Source organism: Pseudophryne corroboree (assembly GCF_028390025.1).
Source record: "Pseudophryne corroboree isolate aPseCor3 chromosome 3 unlocalized genomic scaffold, aPseCor3.hap2 SUPER_3_unloc_2, whole genome shotgun sequence".
NCBI lineage: Eukaryota > Metazoa > Chordata > Amphibia > Anura > Myobatrachidae > Pseudophryne > Pseudophryne corroboree.
Window position 1 is genome coordinate 2012825 of NW_026967508.1, and position 24088 is coordinate 2036912.

Here is a 24088-nt window from a genome sequence, read left to right on the forward strand (position 1 = left end):
CCCCCGATGGTAAGGCCCCTGGCCTTGATGGCATCCCGTCAGAACTGTATAAGAAATATATAAAATTCTTTGCCCCTCGGTTGCTTGAGTTGTTCAGTGAAATTCTTGCCCAAAGTGCGCTTCCCCCGTCTATGGCGGAGGCATTGATTATAGTGATTCCCAAGCCGGATAAAGACCCCAGGAGGGTTGAATCCTACCGTCCTATTTCCCTGTTGCCCACGGATATTAAAATCCTGGCCAAGATTCTGGCTTCCAGACTTGGCCGGGTCGTCTCCCAAATTATCCACTCTGACCAAACGGGCTTCATGCCTGGCAAGTCCACTGCTGTGAACTTGAGGCGCCTGTTTACTCATTTTCAGGCTTCTCGGGAGGAGGACTGCTCTGCCGTTATAGCCTCCTTAGATGCCGCAAAGGCCTTTGATTCAGTGGAGTGGGCCTTCCTCTGGGAGGCTATGAGTAGGTTTGGTGTGGGCCCCAACTTTATCAAGTATGTTAAATTGTTATATTTTCAGCCCATGGCCAGAGTCTCGGTGAACGGGTTTGTCTCGGACTCCTTCCCCCTATCCAGGGGAACGAGGCAGGGCTGCCCTCTGTCCCCGACTCTGTTTGCTATCGCTATTGAGCCACTGGCGTGTTTGATTAGGGCAACTCAAGATATTGAGGGTATTAGGGTTGGCGCAAGGGAAGACAGGATAGCGTTATACGCTGATGACCTGTTGCTCTTTGTGGACGATTCTGTTTCCTCCTTACTTAAACTTCTTGACTTGATAACTGACTATGGACGTTTCTCCGGGCTCAAAATTAACTGGGATAAATCCACCATTACTCCACTTAGAGGCCCGGTTTCGGAGGCCCCGGTGATTCCAACCCCCCTTAAATGGGTAGACTCCTTCAAATACCTGGGGATATGGGTATCGAATAACCCTTGTACCTATGTTTCCCTTAATGTCATGCCGCTGATAGGGTATCTCCGCTCGAAGGTTAGGGTTTGGGGGTCTCTGCCCCTGACTGTTACTGGCAGGGTCAGTTTGGTAAAGATGGTATACTTGCCCAAACTCCTTTATGTTCTCCAGCAATCCCCTATATATATTAACCTGAAGACATTTCGACAGATTGACAGTTTGCTTTCTTCTTTAATATGGGCCAGCAGGAGAGCAAGGCTGAGACTAGACGTTCTGTCCAGGCCAAAAGTGTTGGGAGGCTTAGCTCTCCCTTTATTTCGATTTTACTACTATGCCGCGCAGTTGGCACATATATGGGAGTGGGTGAACGCCACGGATGCTCTCACTTTGCACTCCCAATTGCTTCTCCAGATATACCCTGCCGGCTCTCCATTACAGATGCTTCTTTGTGGGAACCCTAACTTGTCCAAGATCCCTATAATAAGACAGGCCGTCCTCATATGGAAAAAGGTACATGTTATCCTACTAGGCCAGGGTATTGACCCAGATACTCCTCTGGACAATGCCCTCGGCTTCCCAGAATTGGCTTAGCTGCGGACTGGGGCGGTGTGGGGGAGGTGGGGTGTGACGTCCCTGGGCCACTTATATAATGATGGTATACTGAGGTCCTTCCTGCAGCTTCAACAGGAGTACAGTGTACCCTCTTCTCATTTCTACCGCTACCTGCAGCTGAGACATGCGCTTAACGCACAATTTCCCGAAACTCCTCCAATGATTGCCGACTCCCCGGTCAAGTCTCTCCTGCGGTCCCTGGGAAGCGGACATCTGGTGTCCAACATTTATGCAAGCATGCTTCGCTCTCACTACTCTGACCCGTTGTCCATTCTCAGGAACAAGTGGGAATCTGACTTGGGTGCCATCTCTGATGAGATCTGGGAGGGTGCTCTGTGTTCCCCACGATTATCCACTACCACCACTAGATATCAGCAAATTCAACTGTTTATAATACACAGAGTATATATGACGCCGGTGCGCTTGCGACATGTAGGGGGTACCCACTCTTCTGGATGTCCTAAGTGCGGTAGTTTGGATGCAGACTTTTGGCACATTCTCTGGCAGTGTCCCAGGATAGCCGTATTCTGGACGGGTGTTACTGACGCCCTGGTGTCAACGGGTATTCCCTCGTCTGTGTGCTCTCCGACGACATGTGTGTTATCTGCTGTGGAGGAGGATGCCCTGGACCCCCCTGCCAAACGATATGTAATTAATCTGTGCGGCCTGGCCAAGGTGTGTATCGCTAGGCTTTGGCTAGCCAGAGATGCACCCACACTGCGATCATGGGTCTCCCTTGTAAATGATACGGCCTCTCACGAGAAATATGTATACCTAGCTAGAAAAGCGGAGAAAAAATATCAGGACCTGTGGGGTCGATGGCTTGAGTCCCCGCTTTCTGGCACCCGAGGTGTTTAGATATGCTGCAAGGGATTAGAGTGGGTGTGTGACTTTTGATCTGCACTGGGTACACTGCCTCTTTTCTCTATGTTGTCCCCTGCGCCCGCGGTCAGCCATTCCCGTTCCCCTGCCATTGCTTTAGCTCTGAAATCAGCTCAAATTTATGATGTGCTGCCATAGATATCCATATACAGCTTTCATTGATTTATATGCGCCTTGTTAGCATGCAATACTGATTCTAAATTACAACCTATGTTTCGGAATTTAGGCCTGCACCGGTGTTCTATGATAACTATGATAATTGGTCCCTAGTGGACAGGAGAATCTGCGTATTCCCTGGGCTGGGGATCTACTGTGGGTTGTGCTGTTGTTTTTTTTGTTTTGTTTTGTAATGTGTTTAATGTTAATCAGAAAACTAATAAAAAAAGTATTGAATTAAAAAAAAGACAATATCACTGAAAATGTATGACGACACATTCAGGTACACTGGGAAAGAGTTACAAGCCTACAAAACAGAACTGGTTCAGCATAGAATGATTCTTAATTACCTCACAGCTGTGACAGGCGGGTATTGTGTTACCCTAGCAACTCAATATGGAATAAAGTGCTGCACGTACATTACAAACAGCACGGAGGACCCAGCCGAGGTCATAGATCAAAAGATGGATGACATTTTACAATTTAAATGGGAGTTCCGGAGGAGACATAATCTCACTCTCACCGCTGTGGGTAATGAGCTGACCAGTTGGGTGTCATGGTTGAACCCACGAAATTGGTTCTCTGGTTTAGGAGAATGGGCCCAAGGTATTATTATGTATGTAGGGAAATTTCTCTTGTGTATTCTAGGAGTTGTCATATTTGTTGGTCTGATATTTAGATGCGTTCGGGTGTTAATGAAGTGTAAAAGTAATACCAGAGTGATGAGTTTAAGGAGCGAGGACACTGTAATAACAACAACTAATTTGATTTATGACCCAACGATAGAGACAATGTTGTGATGAAAATGTGATTCCACGGTCCGTTTCTTTCACCCGTTTCTTCTTTGTTTTCCTCCAAGGTACAAAGACATCCGCTTGGAAGAAGAATTTGACAACCTCTTTTATACAGACCATTGATGAACTATGCTACAAGCCCCCAATTTCCCTAGTGACTTTAACTTTTACGATAGCCCAATACTTTAGAGACTGTAACTTTATGGACAATGGAAAAGCTTTTTGCTCGCTATTTATAGCAAAAGCACTGAGAGACATCAGACAACATGTACATCAAGACAAGACATCAGACAAGACCTCAATCGGCGAATGCATATTAAACTCACATAGTTTATGACTGCATTTATAATAATTGTTTCTTATCCTCATTTCTACAACCTTTAGGTAATGACACACATAGTCGATAGGGAATATAGACACAGATATCAGCACACACATATCCCCTCATTCATGTATCATCAACTAAATGTGCTCCCCCATTTGTTGCAACCAAAAGCCGAAAAGAGCTCGGTAAAGTTTGACAGCCCATCCACAGACCCGTAATACGGGATAAGAAGGATTCAAATGTATACTTCGCAATACCTCGAAGCTTGATGTAAAACACGTGATACATGACCCCTCAGACATGGATTCATACACACATGCTTCTACTATTTCACTAGGTCATACTTTTCCCACCTTCTCCTCTCCTCCCTTTACCCAATCATAAAATGGTATTTACGATGACATATATTTTTCTTTTTTGAACAGTTTTAGGAAGTGGCAGTTATTGATGACTGCCAAAGGGTGGACTGTCAAAGTCGAAAAATATCACTCTACACGTTGCCATATATTCACCCCATGCGCTTGCCCGCTGCACGTGCACATTCTCTCCCGTGCGTGCGGATACTCGCAGCTGCGTGATGGCGCCTCCTCGGCCATGCGCTCGAGCGCGTGGTATGTGCATTTACGGTAGAGTTTGTGAGCGTCTAGCGGGCGACTCAATAATTAAATAATAAATCCAAATAGCATGTTTTATAGATAATGTTCCCCTTAATAATAACTGTAAGTCTGTTTATTGTAACTGGTCGCTGGACAGAGGAATTCCTCTTTGCATGATACGAATGGTCAGACAGGGTTTGAGCAGTGGTGTTTGGTACCTAACTAAAGAACATTTTATTGGGAACAATCCGGTGCTGGTTAGGTAAAGATTAATCGCTCCTGCGTATAGTTATGTCTATTAGTAGTTTCTGGACATTTACTATATTTGCGGTTCATTATCCATGCGGCGGGAATTCTGAGATTCCCTCCCACCTGAGCAGTTTGATATAGTCACAGCCCACCTGTTCAAACTAACCTATGACCTCTTGTTATAATGCGGAGAGACATTCCTGTGTCCAATGAACAATAAGATTGTAGGGCCCTTTGTAGTACACTGTATGTTGTGTATATAAGGGTCACTGTCCCCAGAACGGCCAGTACTCTCTCTCATCAACATTTATCTCTGATAATTGGAGGACTGGATCCGGTTGCGCTAGCGAGTGTTCCCCGTATGGTATGTTTCTCTGTGGCCACTTTGTTACCCGTTTAATGTAAGCCATTAATTCTTAGTCTATGTATTTGTGTTTGCGATCGTTCGCTGTTGTGTATATTTTTGTTTAGTTATTCTGTTAGTTATTAATGTTAGCCTGTAGTGTATAAACTGTTATTGTATCTCTTTTTCCTTTTACTTACTTACATCGTTTAGTAAAGGTGTTGGAACCTTAGCAAGGAGTGTGTTTCACCATTTGTTATTAAGGGTTGCTGAGCATCTCAATCGCTCAAACAGCTAGCTTACAGACCAAGGTTAAACAGTATTATATCATTGCAGTATCTCAACACTAAGAATTACAGTATAAGCATACTCTGTGTAAGGTTTAAAAGGTTATTATCTGTGTGTACGCTCGCTGTGTGTATTCCGTACTCACAGCGCAGCGTGTGTACGTAACTTGCGTACCACGTGCGAGGTCTTTGTACGCAAATAGCGTGCGAAGTGCGTAGCACATGCACGAGGGACAGCGGCCATTACGGCTTCACGATATTAGTAAATAGTTGTGTTCTAAGGTAAATAATCAGCTTTATCATATTATACAGGGGGAGCAGCCTGTGGTGTCCAGTTATTATTATTATACAGGGGGAGCGTCCTGTTTTTTATTATTATTGTTATTATACAGGGGGAGTAGCCTGTGGTGTCCAGTTATTATTATTATTATTATTATTATTATTATACACGGGGAGCAGCCTGTGGTGTCCAGTTATTATTATTATTATTATTATTATACAGGGGGAGTAGCCTGTGGTGTCCAGTTATTATTATCATTATTATTATTATTATTATTATACGGGGGAGTAGCCTGTGGTGTCCAGTTATTATTATTATACACAGGTAGCAGCCTGTGGTGTCCAGTTATTATTATTATTCTTATACAGGGGGAGCAGCCTGTGGTGTCCTATTATTATTATTATTCTTATACAGGGGGAGCAGCCTGTGGTGTCCTATTATTATTATTATTATTATTATACAGGGGGAGTTGCCTGTGGTGTCTAGTTATTATTATTATATAGGGGGAGCAGCCTGTGGTTTCCTGTTATTATTTCTCTTACGTCCTAGAGGATGCTGGGGTCCATATTAGTACCATGGGGTATAGACGGGTCCATCAGGAGCCATTAGCACTTTAAGAGTTTAATAGTGTGGGCTGGCTCCTCCCTCTATGCCACTCCTACCAAGCTCAGTTTAGAAAATGTGCCCGGAGGAGCCGGTCACAGCTAGGGGAGCTCTACAGTAAAAGTTTATTTTAGAGTTTATTATTTTTACAGGGAGGCTGCTGGCAACAGCCTCCCTGCAGCGAGGGACTGAGGGTGGGAGTAGTGCCCGCCCTGCGGGGTCTGAGCCATTATCTCCGCTGACTGGACACTGAGCTCCTGAGGGGGTAGATCACTCCCTGCCGCAGGGGACCACTCACCCCAGCAGCATGCCGCCACCCCCTTGCAGAGCTGAAGAACGGTGGCGAGTGCGTCATTGGCCCCCTGGCAAGCGGGGAGCCGATGTGAAGATGGCGGCAACAGGGTTGGGAGTGCAGTACTAACTGTGCTCTGGGGCTCAGCGGTACATGGTGCGGCGCTGTGAGCGGCGCCCTGAGCCGGCACCTACACCCTATACTGACCACAAAGACTGTCGGGGTCCCTGGATCTCAGCCAGCAGCAAAATCCTCAGGCCAGTATAATCTTGAAAGAGCGGGAAGACAGCTCCATTAAGGGGGCGGAGCTTCTCAGAGCGGACCCAGCAGCGTTTCAGCGCCATTTTCCTGCCTGCAGCTGCCTGTGAAGAACAGTCCCTCCAGAGCAACTCCTGCTATCTGTATGGTACCAGGGGGTTGTAGAAGGGGTGGAGGCTGTATATGAACTGTGTCACCTATTAAGGGACACAGTCAGCGCTGGTTTAGGGTCTCCCTATACCTATATAACGCTGTGTGTGGGTTGGCTCCAATCTCTGTGTCTCTCTGCCATTCTTGGGGGGGGGCTCTGTATACTGTTTACCCTGTGTGTATGTGGGGTGTACAAGCAAACATGTCTAGAGACTCTGTGTCATATGCTACAGAGGATATATCTTCTCAGGAAGATCCCATTCCATGTAATCAGGATTGCACTGTTTATAAACACAATTTAGCAGTGCTGGACAATATTAGAAAATAGATATGCGGATTGATTGCATTAACTGTAAATATTTATTTTATTGATACACCATAGATATAAAGGATGTATAAAATGAATAAAGAAATGGGGACTTTGTGTGTGCATGTGCGCATTTAGGCACATAGCGCTGCTCTATCCACCACTGGGCTTTCTTTTAGATAACACAAGAGCTGGCAAAATGACATTACACATATTTTAAATAACATACAGGATAATAGAGCTTAACAACGTAAGTGCAAAGCTTTCACAGGACCGGACTCTATAAACATTGTCCCTAGGAGCAGAGGTGGCAGATTACACAAATAGTTTTTATGACAGATTAAACTTTTTTTTCTTTCATTTTATACATCCTTTATATCTATGGTGTATCAGTAGAATAAATATTTACAGCTAATACAATCAATCCGCATATATATTTTTTAATATTGTCCAGCGCTGCTAAATTGTGTTTATATATGTTTATGTATAAGGAGTGACTCTCCTTGTAGCAGCTGCTATTGGTGGAACACTCATTCCCAGCGCCCATCCCACTTGTTCTTTTTGGCCACAGGATTGCACTGTTGTAGCGCAGATCCCGGGTAGGGAACCGGAGTGGTTAGCCTCTCTTAGGGGGGCTATTTCTGAGATTTCTGAAAGGGTTGCACGGTCCGAGCATTCAACTCGGTTATTACAGTCCTCTATGGCAGTATGATCCGGTCCTGTTCCCTCAGAGCCCCCTGTGGTACTTTCTCACAAACGTGCTCTTGCCCAAATTACGCAGGATGACACGGATACCGATTCTGATACAGCAGACGGGGAAGGGGATGTGTTGAGGGAGGCGGCGTCACTTGCTAAGGGGGTGCAGTTGATGATTGAGGCCATGCGGGATGTGTTGAATATTGCTGCCACAACTCCTGAGCAAGTTGAGGAGGCTTTTTTCACAGACAGTAAGAAAGCCCCTCTCATCTTCCCTGCATCTAAAGAATGAAATGCTATGTTTGAAACATCCTGGGAAAACCCGGAGAAAAAATTCCAGATCCCTAAAAGGCTTGGTTGCTTTTCCCTTCCCGGAGTACTATAGGAAAAAATGGGAGACCCCGCCTATAGTTGACGCGTCTGTTTCCAGGCTGTCAAATAGGTGGTCTTACCTGTCCCGGGATCTACCGCGTTGAAAGACCCGGCGGATCGCAAGGTTTATACCCTCAAGTCCATTTACACGGCTTCGGGGGCGATCCTGCGGCCCACTATTGCCTGTGCATGGATTTCAAAAGCAATAGCAAAGTGGTCAATCACTCTGCAGGAGGACTTGCCTACGATGGATAAAGGTGACGTTGATTTGTTTTTACGTAACATACAGGATTCTACAGGGTTTCTGGTAGAATCCATGAAGGATATGGGTTCCATGGCTGTGGGGATATCCTCCATGTCCGTCTCAGCTCGCAGGGGTCTCCGGCTGTGCCAATGGTCTGCGGACGCAGAATCCAGGAAAAGTGTGGAGAACCTACCCTACACAGGTCAGGACCTTTTTGGGGAGGCGCTGGATGCGTGGATTGCCACGGCTAACGCGGGTAAGTCTCCTTTTCTTCCCTCAGCTGCTCCGGCTACGAAGAAGTCTTTTTTTCCCAACACGTCACAGTCCTTTCGGCCCGCTAGGACTAGAAAGAACAAGCCCTCTCACACTTTCTTTAGAGGTGGTCAAGCCAAATCCAAAAAACCTGCACCTGCAGGTTCCCAGGTCCAGAAGCCTGCTTCTGGTGCCCCAAAGTCTTCAGCATGACGGTGGACAGCCCAGCCAGAAGGTCAATGAGGTGGGAGCGAGACTCCGGCATTTCAGCCACGTCTGGGTGTCGTCCGGCCTGGATCCCTGGGTACAGGATATTGTGTCCCGGGGGGTACAGGCTGGAGTTTCAAACTCTTCCACCTTACTGATTCTTCAAGTCAGGCTTGCCGGCTTTGCCAGCAGACAGAGCTATCCTACTGGAAGCTATAAAAAATTGGAAATGTCAGAAGTTATTGTTCCACTTCCGCCTCATCAGCTGAACAAGGGATACTATTCAAACCTTTTTGTGGTACCAAAACCGGATGGTTCGGTCAGGCCAATTTTGAACTTGAAATCGCTGAACCCTTATCTCAGGGAGTTCCGATTCAAGATGGAGTCTCTGAGAGCGGTAATCTCAGGTCTGGCGGAGGGGGAGTTTCTGGTGTCCCTGGACATCAAGGATGCGTACCTCCACATTCCGATATGGTCGCCGCATCAGGCTTATCTCAGGTTTGCACTGCTAGACAATCACTATCAGTTTCAAGCACTGCCATTCGGTCTCTCCACGGCACCGAGAGTCTTCACCAAGGTGATGGCAGAGATGATGGTTCTCCTCCGCAAGCTGGGGGTGAACATAATTCCATATCTGGACGACCTGCTGATCAAGGCATCGTCCAGGGAGAAGTTGTTACGGTCCTATGCTCTCACGACGCATCTGCTCAGAGAGCACGGTTGGATCCTGAACCTTCCAAAGTCTCATCTGGAGCCGACAAGGAGGCTGTCTTTCCTGGGGATGATCCTCGACACGGAGGTGCAGAGGATGTTTCTACCGGTGGAGAAAGCGTTGGTGATACAAACGATGGTCCGGGATGTCTTGAAGCCTGCCCGGGTTTCGGTTCATCAGTGCATCCGCCTTCTGGGGAAGATGGTTGCCTCCTACGAGGCTCTGCAGTACGGAAGGTTTCATGCTCTGTCCTTTCAACTGGATCTCTTGGACCAGTGGTTGGGATCTCAACTACACATGCACCAGAGGATACGTCTGTCGCTGAAAGCAAGGATTTCTATCCTCTGGTGGCTACAACTGCCGCACCTTCTTCCAATAAACATCCTGGAACTAAGAGCTGTATACAACGGTCTTCTTCACCTCCGCTGAGAGGAAGCTCCCCAGGCTCTCCCCTGCAGAATCACGGTAGAAGAGGGTGAAAAGAGAGGGGGGAGCACATAAATTGGGCGCAAAAAACATATTATACAGCAGCTACTGGGTTAACAGTAAGTTAATATAGCGCTGGGGTGTGTGCTGGCATACTCTCTCTCTGTCTCTCCAAGGGGTCTTGTGGGGGAACTGTCTTCAAAAAGAGCATCCCCTGTGTGTGTGGTGTGTCGGTACGAGTGTGTCGACATGTTTGACGAGGAAGGCTATGTGGAAACAGAGCGGGAGCTGTTGACAGAGGTGTCTCCGCCGACGGCGCCGACACCTGATTGGATGGATATGTGGAAGGTTTTAAATGAAAATGTTAATTCCTTGCATAAAAGGTTGGATAAAGCTGAAACCTTAGGACAGTCGGGGTCACAGCCCATGCCTCATCCTGTGTCGCAGAGACCGTCAGGGTCTCAAAAGCGCCCACTATCCCAAATTGTTGACACAGATACCGACACGGATTCAGAATCCAGTGTCGAGTGCGATGATGCAAAATTACAGCCTAAAATGGCTAAAGCCATACGTTATATGATTATAGCAATAAAGGATGTGTTGCACATCACAGAGGAAACCCCAGTCCCAGACAAGAGGGTTCATATGTATGGGGAAAAAAGGCAAGTGGTGACCTTTCCCCCTTCACATGAGCTAAATGAGTTATGTGAAAAGGCTTGGGAATCTCCGGATAAGAGACTGCAGATTTCCAAGCGGATGCTTAGGGCGTATCCTTTCCCGCCAACGGACAGGTTATGCTGGGAATCCTCCCCCAGGGTGGATAAAGCTCTGACACGCTTATCCAAGAGGGTAGCCCTGCCGTCACAGGATACGGCCACCTTAAAAGATGCTGCAGATAGAAAGCAAGAGGGTACCCTGAAGTCCATTTATACACATTCAGGTACCTTACTAAGGCCGGCAATTGCGTCGGCCTGGGTGTGTAGTGCTGTAGCAGCATGGACGGATACCTTATCTGAGGAACTTGATACCTTGGACAAAGATACTATATTATTGACCCTGGGGCACATAAAAGACGCTGTCCTGTATATGAGAGATGCTCAAAGAGACATTAGCATTCTGGGCTCTAGAATAAATGCAATGTCGATTTCTGCCAGAAGGGTTCTGTGGACTCGGCAGTGGACAGGAGATGCCGAATCGAAAAGGCACATGGAGATTTTACCTTATAAGGGTGAGGAGTTGTTCGGGGAGGGTCTATCGGATCTAGTCTCCACAGCTACGGCTGGAAAGTCAAATTTTTTGCCATATGTTCCCTCACAACCTAAGAAAGCACCGTATTACCAAATGCAGTCCTTTCGTTCACAAAAAGGCAAGAAAGTACGAGGTGCGTCCTTTCTTGCCAGAGGCAGGGGTAGAGGAAAGAAGCTGCACAACACAGCTAGTTCCCAGGAACAGAAGTTCTCCCCGGCCTCCACTAAATTCACCGCATGACGCTGGGGCTCCACAGGCGGAGCCAGGCCCGGTGGGGGCGCGTCTCCGAAATTTCAGCCACAAGTGGGCTCACTCCCAGGTGGATCCATGGGCAATAGAGATTGTGTCTCAGGGATACAAGCTGGAATTCGAGGAGATGCCCCCTCACCGTTACCTAAAGTCGGCCCTGCCAGCTTCCCCCTTAGAGAGGGAAATAGTGTAAGCTGCAATTCAAAAATTGTATCTTCAGCAGGTGGTGGTCAAGGTTCCCATCCCTCAGCAGGGGAAGGGGTATTATTTAACCATGTTTGTGGTACCGAAACCGGACGGTTCGGTCAGACCTATATTAAATTTAAAATCCCTGAACATATACCTGAAAAGGTTCAAGTTCAAGATGGAATCGCTCAGAGCGGTAATCGCAAGCCTGGAAGGGGGGATTTTATGGTGTCAGGAGACTTGCCTCCACATCAATATCCTGGAACTAAGAGCCATATACAACGCCCTGCGTCAAGTGGAAAACCGGCTTCGCGACAAATCGGTGCTGATTCAGTCAGACAACATCACCGCAGTGGCTCATGTAAACCGCCAAGGCGGCACAAGGAGCAGGGTGGCAATGGCGGAAGCCGCCAGAATTCTTCGCTAGGCGGAGGATCATGTGAGAGCACTGTCAGCAGTGTTCATCCCGGGAGTGGACAACTGGAAAGCAGACTTCCTCAGCAGGCACGACCTCCACCCGGGAGAGTGGGGACTTCAAGAAGTCTTCGCCCAGATTGTAAGTCGGTGGGAACTGCCACAGGTGGACATGATGGCGTCCTGCCTCAACAAAAAGCTACAGAAGTATTGCGCCAGGTCAAGAGACCCTCAGGCGATAGCTGTAGATGCACTGGTGACACCGTGGGTGTTCCAGTCGGTTTATGTCTTCCCTCCTCTTCCTCTCATATCCAAGGTGTTGAGAATTATAAGAAAAAGAGGAGTGAGAACAATACTCATTGTTCCGGATTGGCCAAGAAGAACTTGGTATCCTGATCTGCAAGAGATGCTCACAGAGGACCCATGGCCTCTGCCTCTAAGACAGGACCTGTTGCAACAGGGGCCCTGTCTGTTCCAAGACTTACCGCGGCTGCGTTTGACGGCATGTCGGTTGAACGCCGGATCCTAGCAGAAAAAGGCATTCCGGATGAGGTCATTCCTACGATGATAAAGGCTAGGAAGGACGTAACGGCAACCGTATATGGCGCAAATATGTTGCTTGGTGTGATAGGAAGGCCCCCACGGAGGAATTCCAGCTGGGCCGTTTCCTTCACTTCCTACAGTCGGGAGTGTCGTTGGGCCTGAAATTGGGTTCCATTAAGGTCCAGATTTCAGCCCTGTCTATTTCTTTCAAAAAGAACTGGCTTCGCTGCCTGAAGTTCAGACATTTGTAAAGGGAGTGCTGCATATTCAGCCACCTTTTGTGCCCCCAGTGGCACCTTGGGATCTTAACGTGGTGTTAAGTTTCCTGAAGTCACATTGGTTTGAACCACTTAAAACCGTGGAGTTAAAATATCTCACGTGGAAGGTGGTCATGCTATTAGCCTTGGCCTCGGAGAGGCGTGTGTCAGAATTAGCGGCTTTGTCACATAAAAGCCCCTATCTGGTTTTTCATATGGTTAGAGCGGAATTGAGGACTCGTCCACAATTTCTGCCAAAGGTGGTGTCATCTTTTCATATGAACCAACCTATTGTGGTGCCTGTGGCCACTCGTGACTTGGAGGACTCCGAGTTACTAGACGTGGTCAGGGCTTTGAAGATTTATGTAGCCAGAATGGCTAGGGTCAGGAAAACTGAGTCGCTGTTTATTCTGTATGCATCCAACAAGCTGGGTGCTCCTGCTTCAAAGCAAGCTATTGCTCGCTGGATCTGTAACACGATTCAGCAGGCTCATTCTGCGGCTGGATTGCCGCGGCCAAAATCAGTAAAGGCCCATTCCACAAGGAAGGTGGGCTATTCTTGGGCGGCTGCCCGAGGGGCCTCGGCATTACAGCTTTGCCGAGCAGCTACTTGGTCAGGTTCAAACATTTTTGCAAAGTTCTACAGGTTTGATACCCTGGCTGAGGAGGACCTTGAGTTTGCTCATTCGGTGCTGCAGAGTCATCCGCACTCTCCCGCCCGTTTGGGAGCTTTGGTATAATCTCCATGGTGCTTACGGAGTCCCCAGCATCCACTAGGACGTTAGAGAAAATAAGATTTTACTTAACGGTAAATCTATTTTTCGTAGTCCGTAGTGGATGCTGGGCGCCCGTCCCAAGTGCGGACTTCTTCTGCAATACTTGTATATAGTTATTGCTTACATAAGGGTTATGTTATAGTTGCATCAGGGTTGATCTGATGCTCTATTGTTGTTCATACTGTTAACTGGGTAAGTTTATCACAAGTGATACGGTATGATTGGTGTGGCTGGATGAGTCTTACCCTGGATTCCAAAATCCTTTCCTTGTACTGTCAGCTCTTCCGGGCACAGTTTCCTTAACTGAGGTCTGGAGGAGGGACATAGAGGGAGGAGCCAGTGCACACCAGTGTCCAAATTCTTTCTTAGAGTGCCCTGTCTCCTGCGGAGCCCGTCTATTCCCCATGGTCCTTACGGAGTACCCAGCATCCACTACGGACTACGAGAAATAGATTTACCGGTAAGTAAAATCTTATTTTTTATAACAATTGACAATGTGCGATTTTGACAGCTCATTTGAATAGTGGGATGATATTACAGGGGCAGGGTCCTTTATTAGGTGAATTAAGGTATTATTATTATTTTTTTTAAATCTTACCTAACCCATGCTTGGAAATGTACATGCATGAAGGTATGGGAGATACCTGCTGCAGTCCCCTACTTACATTTGGGAGGTACGGTTGTTTTGGGGAATTAGCAGCAATTATTAAATGATACATCGGCTCCATAACGTCTCACTGACCCTCTGATTTTTACAAAAATATGTTACACGAAATGACATTTGCATTAACAACCATTAATTAAACAAGAAAAACATCGCAATTTTTGTAAAAAAAAAAAATTATATATAAAAAATAGAAGAAAATCGCCAATTCTGGTCTGGATTCATTGAGACTATCAGGAGAACAAGAGCCTTTTTAGCAAGGACTATGCCAACAGTACACAGTAGCGGAATCAGGCATATCCCACAGGATATCAGTGCTGCCACCATACATTGGGGAGAGAAGATAAAGTGCAGATTTCTGAACAGTGCTTTTAGAAGGAACACAAGAAGTGCATAGATCACAATGATCAGAAGTCCAGGACAATGAGGTCAAGAAACCAACGCTGTGGTATGAATGACCTCAATACAGGTCACTTGGAGCAAGAGACTAGGGTAAGGGTAACAATTTTCTAAACACAACTAAAAAAACGGTTTGTAAAAATAGGCATTTAATACGTACCGGTGATTCCTTTTCTCGTAGTCTGTAGCTGATACTGGGATGACATTAGTACCATAGGGGTATAGATCAGGTCCACTGGCACCTGGCACTTTAAGAAATAATTAGTGTGTGCTGGCTTTTCCCCTCTATGCCCCTCCACCACTCTCAGTCTAGGAAAACTGTGCCCAAGGAGACGAACATACCATGAGAGAAGGAAATGCAAGGAAGAAGTGATAGCTGCGCTAACCAGAACAGAGGAGAGCCACACTAACTATAACAAGGATAGCAACGCCGCCCAACATGGGACAGCAACAGCAGACCCAACCAAGAACACTTACCACCAGGTAAGCAGGAACGCAAAGCACTGAGGCGAGCGCCCAGTATCCACTACGGACTATGAGAAAAGGAATTACCGGTAGGTATTAAATTCCTATTTTCACTAACGTTCCTAGTGGATACTGGGATTGCATTAGTACCACGGGGCAGTCCCAAAGCTCCCAGAACGGGTGGGAGTGCTGAGACCCCTGCAAAACCGCCTGACCAAACTGAAGGTCATCTCTGGCCAAGGTGTCGAACCTATAGAACAGTGATTTTCAACCTTTTTTTACTTGCGGCACACCGAACAATATTTTAAAAATTGCCAAGGCACACCATAAGTTCCCCACAGAAAAAAAACACACATTAGCCCTCACAGTAAAAAAAATCCACACATACATTGGTCTACGCAGAAAAAACAATCACATTGCTCCCCACATAAATCATGTTGCTCAATACATAAATCCTGTTGCTCCCCACATAAATCAATTACATTGCTCCCCACATAAATCCTATTGCTCCCCACATGAATTATTCACATTGTTTCCACCATAAATCCTTATTCTCCCCACATAAATCCTATTGTTTCCCACAGGAAAACTAAAATAACAAATATTAGCCCCTACCGGTCAGCTGTCTTCCTTCCTGTCCCTCAGTGGCGGGGGTTGTTCATAGTGGAGTGCTGCGAATACTGAGCAGCGGGCGGTGGGCGGGTGCAGATGTGGGTGGGCAAGGAAAGCTTTGTATGCAGGCAGAAACTGGAAGATGCGTATGCAGGCAGGTGGGCTGGCTGGGTGGTGAGACGCGGCGGCCGTGACCTATGATATCACACTGCCGCGTCTTGAAGGCATAGGTCAAGGCTGGAGCATGACTGATCCTCTAAGAAGAGCCTGGACCAACAGTTCACTCTGTAGATGCAGGAAGCTGCTCTGGCTCTGCGGCACACCTTGCAACTGGTCACGGCATACTAGTTGTCACAATCCAGGTAATTCCTTATCAGTATTTACCTTCCAAATGCCTCCTGAGACTGTCCCAGCGTTCCAAGCCTGGATTCTATCTGCACTGTCTGTGTGCAGCACGCTGCATCTCTTTGTCTCTAATCTCTTTACTGTGATTCTGGCAGCATCAGGGTTAAGTTTCACATGCAAGTTACAAACAATCTTTCCCTCCAAAAGCTAACATGGGCGCAGCCATGTTTTCCTAATCACATGTTACCTTTCAGCCTATCAGCTGCACTCTGCTCTCATCCTGATTACCCAGCAGCTGCACTCAGGTCTCTGGTTAATCAGCCAGCCAATCCCTGTTTCCCAGCTGGTATAAATATCTTGTTCCTGGGCTGGAAAAATTATCAGTGCTTCAATTGTCTTCAGTGATCCCAGTGTGCAGTCCTCCCATGGACTTTCTCTGCAGTACAGCCTGACTCTGCAGTGTCTCATCATTGCATCCTGTGACTGGCAGTTACCGACACCAGCTTCCAGCAGTGCTGTGCCCTGCCAGTCACCATCGGTGTTCCGCCATCGATCCCAAGTCTCCATCGGTGTTCCGCCATCGATCCCAAGTCTCCATCGGTGTTCCGCCATCGACCCCAAGTCTCCATCGGTGTTCCGCCATCGATCCCAAGTCTCCATTGGTTTTCTATCATCGGTATTCCTCTGAACTGTGTTTCCTATTACCAGTACCAAGTCATCAGTATTCCCCTGAACTGTGTTTAATAAAACCTTTGAACTTTCCTTCGTTGTCTTGGTCACGCCTTCGGGCATTTGTTCTAAAGGTACCCTGTATGTCCAAGAACCCTGTACTGCCTCCCAGGTACACATATACCTCAGCCCCTACAACTGAGGCTTCTCCCAGCCCTCAGTTGTGACACTAGTGTGCCGCGGCACACTGGTTGAAAAAGCCTGCTACAGAACTTTACGAACGTGTTCCAACCAGACCAAGTAGCTGCACGGCACAACTGTAAGGCCGAGAAGCGCCGGGCAGCCGCCCAGGAAGAACCCACCGGCCTTAGGGAGTGGGCCTGGATAGAACTCGGCAGTGGCAAAGCTGCCTAAGAATAGGCTTGTTGAATGGTCAACCTGAGCCAACGATCAATTGACTGCTTAGAAGCAGGATGACCAATTTTGGTAGCGTCATAAAGGACAAAAAGTGAGTCAGACTTCCTGTGATGAGCAGTCCTCTTGACGTAAATCCTCAGAGCCCTCACAACTTCCAGGGCCTTTGGAGCAACTGATGTCTCAGCCAACACTGGATCCACTATTGGCTGATTTACGTAAAAGGCCGATACCACTTTCGGCAAAAACTTTGGGCGAGTCCTGAGCTCCGCCCTATCCCCGTGAAATATCAAATACAGGCTCTTACAGGATAAGGCCCCCAATTCTGACACACGTCTTGTAGATGCCAAAGCCAGCAACATGATGTTTAGATATTTCAAGTCCACCCTTTGCAAGGATTCAAACCAGTCCAACTGGAGAAAGGTCAAGACCACATTGAAATCCCACGAAGCTGTGGGAGAGGCAAAGGGTGGCTGAATGTAAAGAACACCCTTTAGGAATGTATATACTTCCGGCAGTACCGCTAGTTGTTTCTGGAAGAAGATAGAGCCAAAATCTGAACTTTGATGGAGCCCAACCTTAGGCCCTTATCCACGCCTGCTTGCAGGAAGAGCACAAAACGGCCAAGTCGAAACTCTGTAGGAGAATATTTTCTTCCCTCACACCATAAGACATATTTCTTCCAGATACGGTGGTAATGTTTTGACGTGACCAGCTTACGGGCCTGGACCATAGTGGCAATAACCTCGGATGGGAGACCTTTTCTGGCTAGCATCTTTATCTCAACTTCCAAGCCATCAAACGTAGCCGCAGTAAGTCTGGATAGACTAAGTGACAGGCCAGGGTTCCTCCAGAGACCTGGTCAGGAGGTCTGCATACCAGGCCCGTCAAGGCCAATTCGGGGCAATGAGAATGGCCTGAATGCTTTCCCTTTTGAGTCTTTTTAGAACTCTGGGAATGAGAGGGATTGGAGGAAACAGGTATACAAACTGGTAAGTCCATGGCGTCAGCGCATCCACTGCTGCAGCCTGTGGATCCCTCTTTCTGGAACAGTACGACAGAGCTTCTTGTTGAGAAGAGAGGCCATTAGGTCAGTTTGCGGACAGCCCCACCAGCAAACCAGTTGTTGAAACACCTAAAGGTGAAGGCCCCTTTCCCCTGGATGGAGGTCGTGCCTGCTTAGGATGTCCGTTTCCCAGTTGTCCACGCCTGAAATGAATATGGCTGAGATGGGCCTTGCGTTGGCCTCCGCCCAGAGGAGTATCCTTGACACCTCTCGCATTGTGGCCCTGCTTCTTGATACTCCCTGTTGGTTTATGTACGCCACCGCCGTGGCGTCTTACTGCACCTGGATGGCTTGATTCCAAAGGAGATAGGCTTGAAGAAGAGCATTATAAATTGCCCTAAGTTTTAGGACATTTATTGGTAGTGAAGATTCCTGACTCGACCACTTCCCCTAGAACTGGGCCACTTGGGTCACAGCGCCCCAACCCCGTAGGCTGGCATCCGTTGTCAGTAGAGTCCAAGACTGGGTACTGAAACTTCGACCCTCCACAAGGTGAGAGACTTGTAGCCACCATAATAGGGAGATCCGTGCTTTTGGCGACAGAGCTATACTATGGTGCATGTGCAGGTGAGACCCTGACCACCTATCTAGTAGATCCAGCTGGAACGGAAGTGCATGAAATCTGCCATACTGGATTGCCTCGTAGGAGGCTACCATCTTGCCCAGTAAGCATATGTAAAGATGAACTGAGATCTTGCGTGGTCTGAGCACTGAGCAGACCATAGCCTGGATAGTCATGGCCTTGTTCATTGGAAGGTATACCTTCTGAGACACCGTGTCCAGTATCATTCCCAGGAGCTGAATTGTTTGTGCCGGTTCCAGGCGAGACTTCTGGAAATTTAGGATCCATCCATGGTCCGTAAGCAGGCGAGTAGTCAAGACGATGCTGTGTAGCAGACGTTCCCTGGACACCGCCTTTATCAGGAGATCGTCCAAGTAGGGGACTATGTTGACTCCCATCCTGCGCAATTGCAGCATCATCTCCGCCATGACTTTTGTGAATACCCTTGGAGCTGTGGAAAGAACCACGGGTAAGGCCTGAAACTGGCAGTGGTGGTCCAGTATAGCGAACCAGAGGTAAGCCTGATGAGAAGGCCATATGGGGATATGTAGGTAAGCACCCTTGACATCCAGGGATACTAGGAACTCCCCCCTCCTCCAGGCCGGAGACCACCGCCCTCAAGGACTCCATCTTGAATTTGAACACGCGTAGATACGGGTTCTAGATGGGCAGTACCGAACCGTCCGGTTTCGGTACGACAAAAAGACTAGAGTAAAAACCCCTGCTTTGCAACGGAGGAGGTACTGGGAAAACTATCCCCGTTTGTAGTACTTTTTGAATGGCATCTTGCAAGGTAACCCTTGCTATGGGTGAAGCTGGTAAGCTTGACTTGAAAAATCTGAGAGGAGGTAGTGCTTGAAATTCCAACTGGTACTCTTGGGATATGTGGTCCCTCAGCCAAGGATCCCGGCAGGACTGTGCCCACACATGGCCGAAGTGTTGAAGGCGAGCACCTACCTGAAAGTCACCTTGATGCTGGGGCCAACCATCACGCGGAGAACTTAGTGGATGAGGATCCGGAGCCCTGGTCCGGAGATCCAGCAGCCGCTGGTTTACGGGACTTACCGCGAGTTCCTCTAGCAGCATTTGAGGCACCTCTGGCTCTGCCTCTGAATCTGGCCACATGAAAGGACTGTAGAGAGGGCCCAGGGTAGAGATGTCTAGCAGGAGGCGCAGCAGATGGCAGATATGTAGACTAACCCGCCGTCGCCTGAGAAATCCACTTGTTCAGTTCTTCCCCAAACAAGGCATCCCCTGTAAAAGGAAGATTCTCCACACCTTTCTTGGAATCAGCATCCGCTGACCATTGCCGCAGCCACAGTGCCCTGCGAGCCGAGACTGCCATATCTGTGGTATGGCCATTGACACATAATTCTTTAATGGCCTCTTTCATAAGATTTGCAGCATCCTGGATAAGATGCAGTAGTGTACAGATCTCCTGAGGCAGGGAGTCAAACCCTCTTATTATATTATCAGACCATTTTACCATAGTCCTAGAAGTCCAGCCGCAAGCTATAGTGGGCCTTTGAGCTACGCCCACCGCAGTATAGATTTGAGAGTAGTCTCAATTTAACGGTCAGCTGGGTCTTTTAGAGAGAGAGCCTGACACTGAAGTATCCTCGGACGGTGGATTTTCCCATACTATCCTATCCTCAGGCGGAAAAGGAAAGGAATTTAGTAACCATTTAGGAGTTATGAATTTCTTATCAGGATTGACCCACGCCTCTTTAGAAAGGGAGTTTAATTCCTTTGATATATGGAAGGTGGCAGAGGATTTTGGGTTCACATTAAAAAACAATTTCTCGGTGGCCTAGCTACCTAACTGAACGGAGGCAGTTTCTGAGAGCTCCGGCACCTACCTGCGGCAATCAGTTCCCCAGACACTGCAGGGGGTTGGATCTGGGTCCCCACATACAGCCGCTGCTGCATAGCCTCTCCCTGCATTGGAGAGTATCACTCGCGGGACCGCAGGACGCAGTGCTTAGCTCTCGGAGGTCGCGGCCTAGTCTCTAGCTGGAAGTAGCGGTCTCGAGTACCAGGCCACACTCGTGCACAGAGCTTGGCTGGCACGGAAGCCCGTAGCCACGGTCCTCTCCTTCCCACAGTGTGGGGAAGCACTTTGCATCCTGCCTGGCCGAAGATCCTGCTCAGCTCTCTCCCGCACAGTACCGCTAGCCGAGAGATTCAGAGGTCTGGGGCAAAGCTTGCTCGGGAGGGTACGGACGGCGGCCATTTACAGCGAGGTGAGGAGACTGCACCACAACCCCTGCATATCATACTGGGTCCCCTTCCATAGTGCTATTTTAATTCGGGCAGCAGCCCCAATGGGTCCCTGTTACACCTGCTCCCAGCCTGCGCTTGCCACTCTCTGCCCTGGTGATAACACTGCCCAAAACACCTCTCCAGTATTCCCTTCAGGTACTGTTTACCTGGGGATCCCTACAAGCCTTCATCCACTACCTACTGGTAATTTACAGAGGGAGACAAGCCTGCAGAGCAGAGAGGCGCCCCATACTATCCTGGCAATCTGCAGCCCCCCCGTCTATCTCTCAGTGCAACTAAGACTTTCCTGGGGATTCTTGACTTGGTGTGATGTGCAGCTAATGTAAAGCACCCCCACACCTTGGGAACATGAAACGGTTCAACCACTCTGCCAGAGACTTCCGGTGGGCGTGCCTAAGACAGTGGCCGCTTCTTATTGCGGGCTGCCCATTCCCCGGTATTTACCACCATCAAGGGGTCACCATCAGCCCCCCGAACCGAGTGAAAATCTCCCTGAAGGGAAGGGGATAACAGCGGGCAAGACCCTGGATATCGTGGTCAGCTCCCCGTACTGACAAGCCAGATTGTGTGCTGGCTCCCTGAGCTCGGCGGCCATCTTGAGAGGCACGGTGCGGCGTTTCCCCCACCCAGGTATTGTGCAGGTCGCTGCCTGTACTGCGGTTCCCCTCCCCTGTATGGCCAGCTGGTTTGCCCCCTGCTAGAAACCTGCAGTTTGGGGTGCTGCTGGAGGATCCCCGTGTGTGCTTTTCTAGGAGAGCTGCAGTGCTGGGTAGCTCACACTTAGCGCTCCCTCTCCCTGCCATGCTGCAGCAGAGCAGCTCTGTATCAGTGTAATGTATACCCACTGACGCATTGTCTCCCCAGGCATCTTCTCACCTGCATGTTATCAACTCTACAGCTATCACAGCAGCATATTACTTCAATACTTCTATACATTATACCATGGAGAAATGTGTGGCTAAAATGGCCAGAAATACTATAGGCTCTCAGAAAGAGAAGCCCCCTTGTAAACGCTGGTTTACTTACAGGACTAAAAAGCATATACCTTAAACACACTTGATACACTTTAATATTGAGCCGCTGCGGCCGCTGTAATTAACCTTTCACCTTTATGTTATTCACAAACCTTACGTACACAAAGTCGCACAGTGTATGCACTCTGCGTATGTACGCCTAAAGGGCGTAGTGACTACACAGTTTGCGTACACAGGCCTATACGCTGTTAGCACAATGCAGCAGCCCGAGTGGCTGTAAATACACTTTAAACCTTAGCAGGGAAAGGAAACACGACACCAGATTGTATTTAAAATGCCGGGTTCCGACACACCAACATATAATTACTGAAAGGGGGTTACAATAACAATACAATAGAATAGACTTCCAGTTCCGGCTTCCCGATGCTAGGCAGCTGAAGCAGTGAGCTACGCTGCTGAACGCGCGCAGCCAGCTATTTCACGGCTTTAACAGCCTCTAGCACAGCACTGACACCGCTGCTTATTCTCCCTGCACTGTCCGCTGTATGGACAGATACCTCCTCCCGATGCCCAGCAATAAAAACCGCTCGCAGAAAGAGAAGGAGCGGCGCCGGACTGAAACAAAGATGGCGCCGGATGCCAGATCCAGCGCTCCAGCCGCTTCTCAGATGCCCCCGCCGCCGGACACACTGGGGTAAATTTACTAAGGTGGGAGATTTTTAGAACTGGTGATGTTGCCCATAGCAACCAATCAGATTATATCTATTATCTGCTAGAAGCAGCTAGATAAATGGTAACTAGAATCTGATTGGTTGCCATGGGCAACATCACCAGTTCTAAAAATCTCCCACCTTAGTAAATTTACCCCACTGACTCCAGGATCGGAGGTAGGCAACGTTCCTAACGGGGATAGCATGACTGAATCCCCACCATCCACAGAACTACCCCTGCCACCTCCCGATACCCCAGTCACTTACGGGGAAATGATCGGAGCCATACGCCTGGCAATGGGCCCACTCCTTAAAGCACAAACAGCAGATATAAACAAACAGCTTTCTTTGCTCACATAGCGTGTTTTACACACTGAACACCGATTGGGTGAAGCTTTTGCCGATGTCACTGATCTGAAACAATCTGTTACACGCCATGATAAAGAAATTTATCAATTGCATAATAAGATACGAGATCTTGAAAATCGATCTAGGAGACACAATCTCAGGATTATTGGGCTCCCTGAGACACTGAAGGGCCAGGAACTATTCGACTTTATTAAACTCACATTACCCACCTTGTTACATATACAAGACCGATGTGAGGATATTGTTATCGAACGGGCACACAGGATAGGCCCAGCCTGATCACAGGAAGGAGCATGTCCCCGGGCAGTAATATTCAAGACCCTCAATTATTTACATAAAGAGCTGATCTGGTCTGCCTCCCGAAGACAGAGAAATTTATCTTGGGAGGGTCATAAGATATTGATTTTTCAGGACTACTCCGCAGAGCTGACCAAAATGAGAAAAGATTTTGCCCCCGATATGTTCTCGTTTAATACAAGAAAATCGTAAGTTTGCCTTGCTCTATCCTGCCAGGCTACGTCTTTATAACGGTTCCACCTTTAAAGACTTTCTAACAGTGTCGGATGCAGAAGCCTTCCTATCCGAGGAATCTGAACCTCAGGACCCACTCTGTAGAATGTCGGATTGTGACTAATGAGAACAATTGTACTACGGGCTTACCTACTTACTGCTAGATATGGCACATGTTACCAGAGTTGATATCTTTTGCATACTACCTCCCCAGTATATACGGGTTTTTTACAATCCCTGAGAAATATGACCACAGGGTTCTGGGGACTAATGAACATATATTTGTCGGGCCTAAACATTCCGTTATATTTTGGGAGTGCAACGTTGAATCATCAGGTGGTATGTTAAGTTGTGGAAAATACATGGTTTAAGGGCTAGGCGCGTTTGCCTAGGAGCAAGATATGCTCATAGTTATAACCCCTATGTTT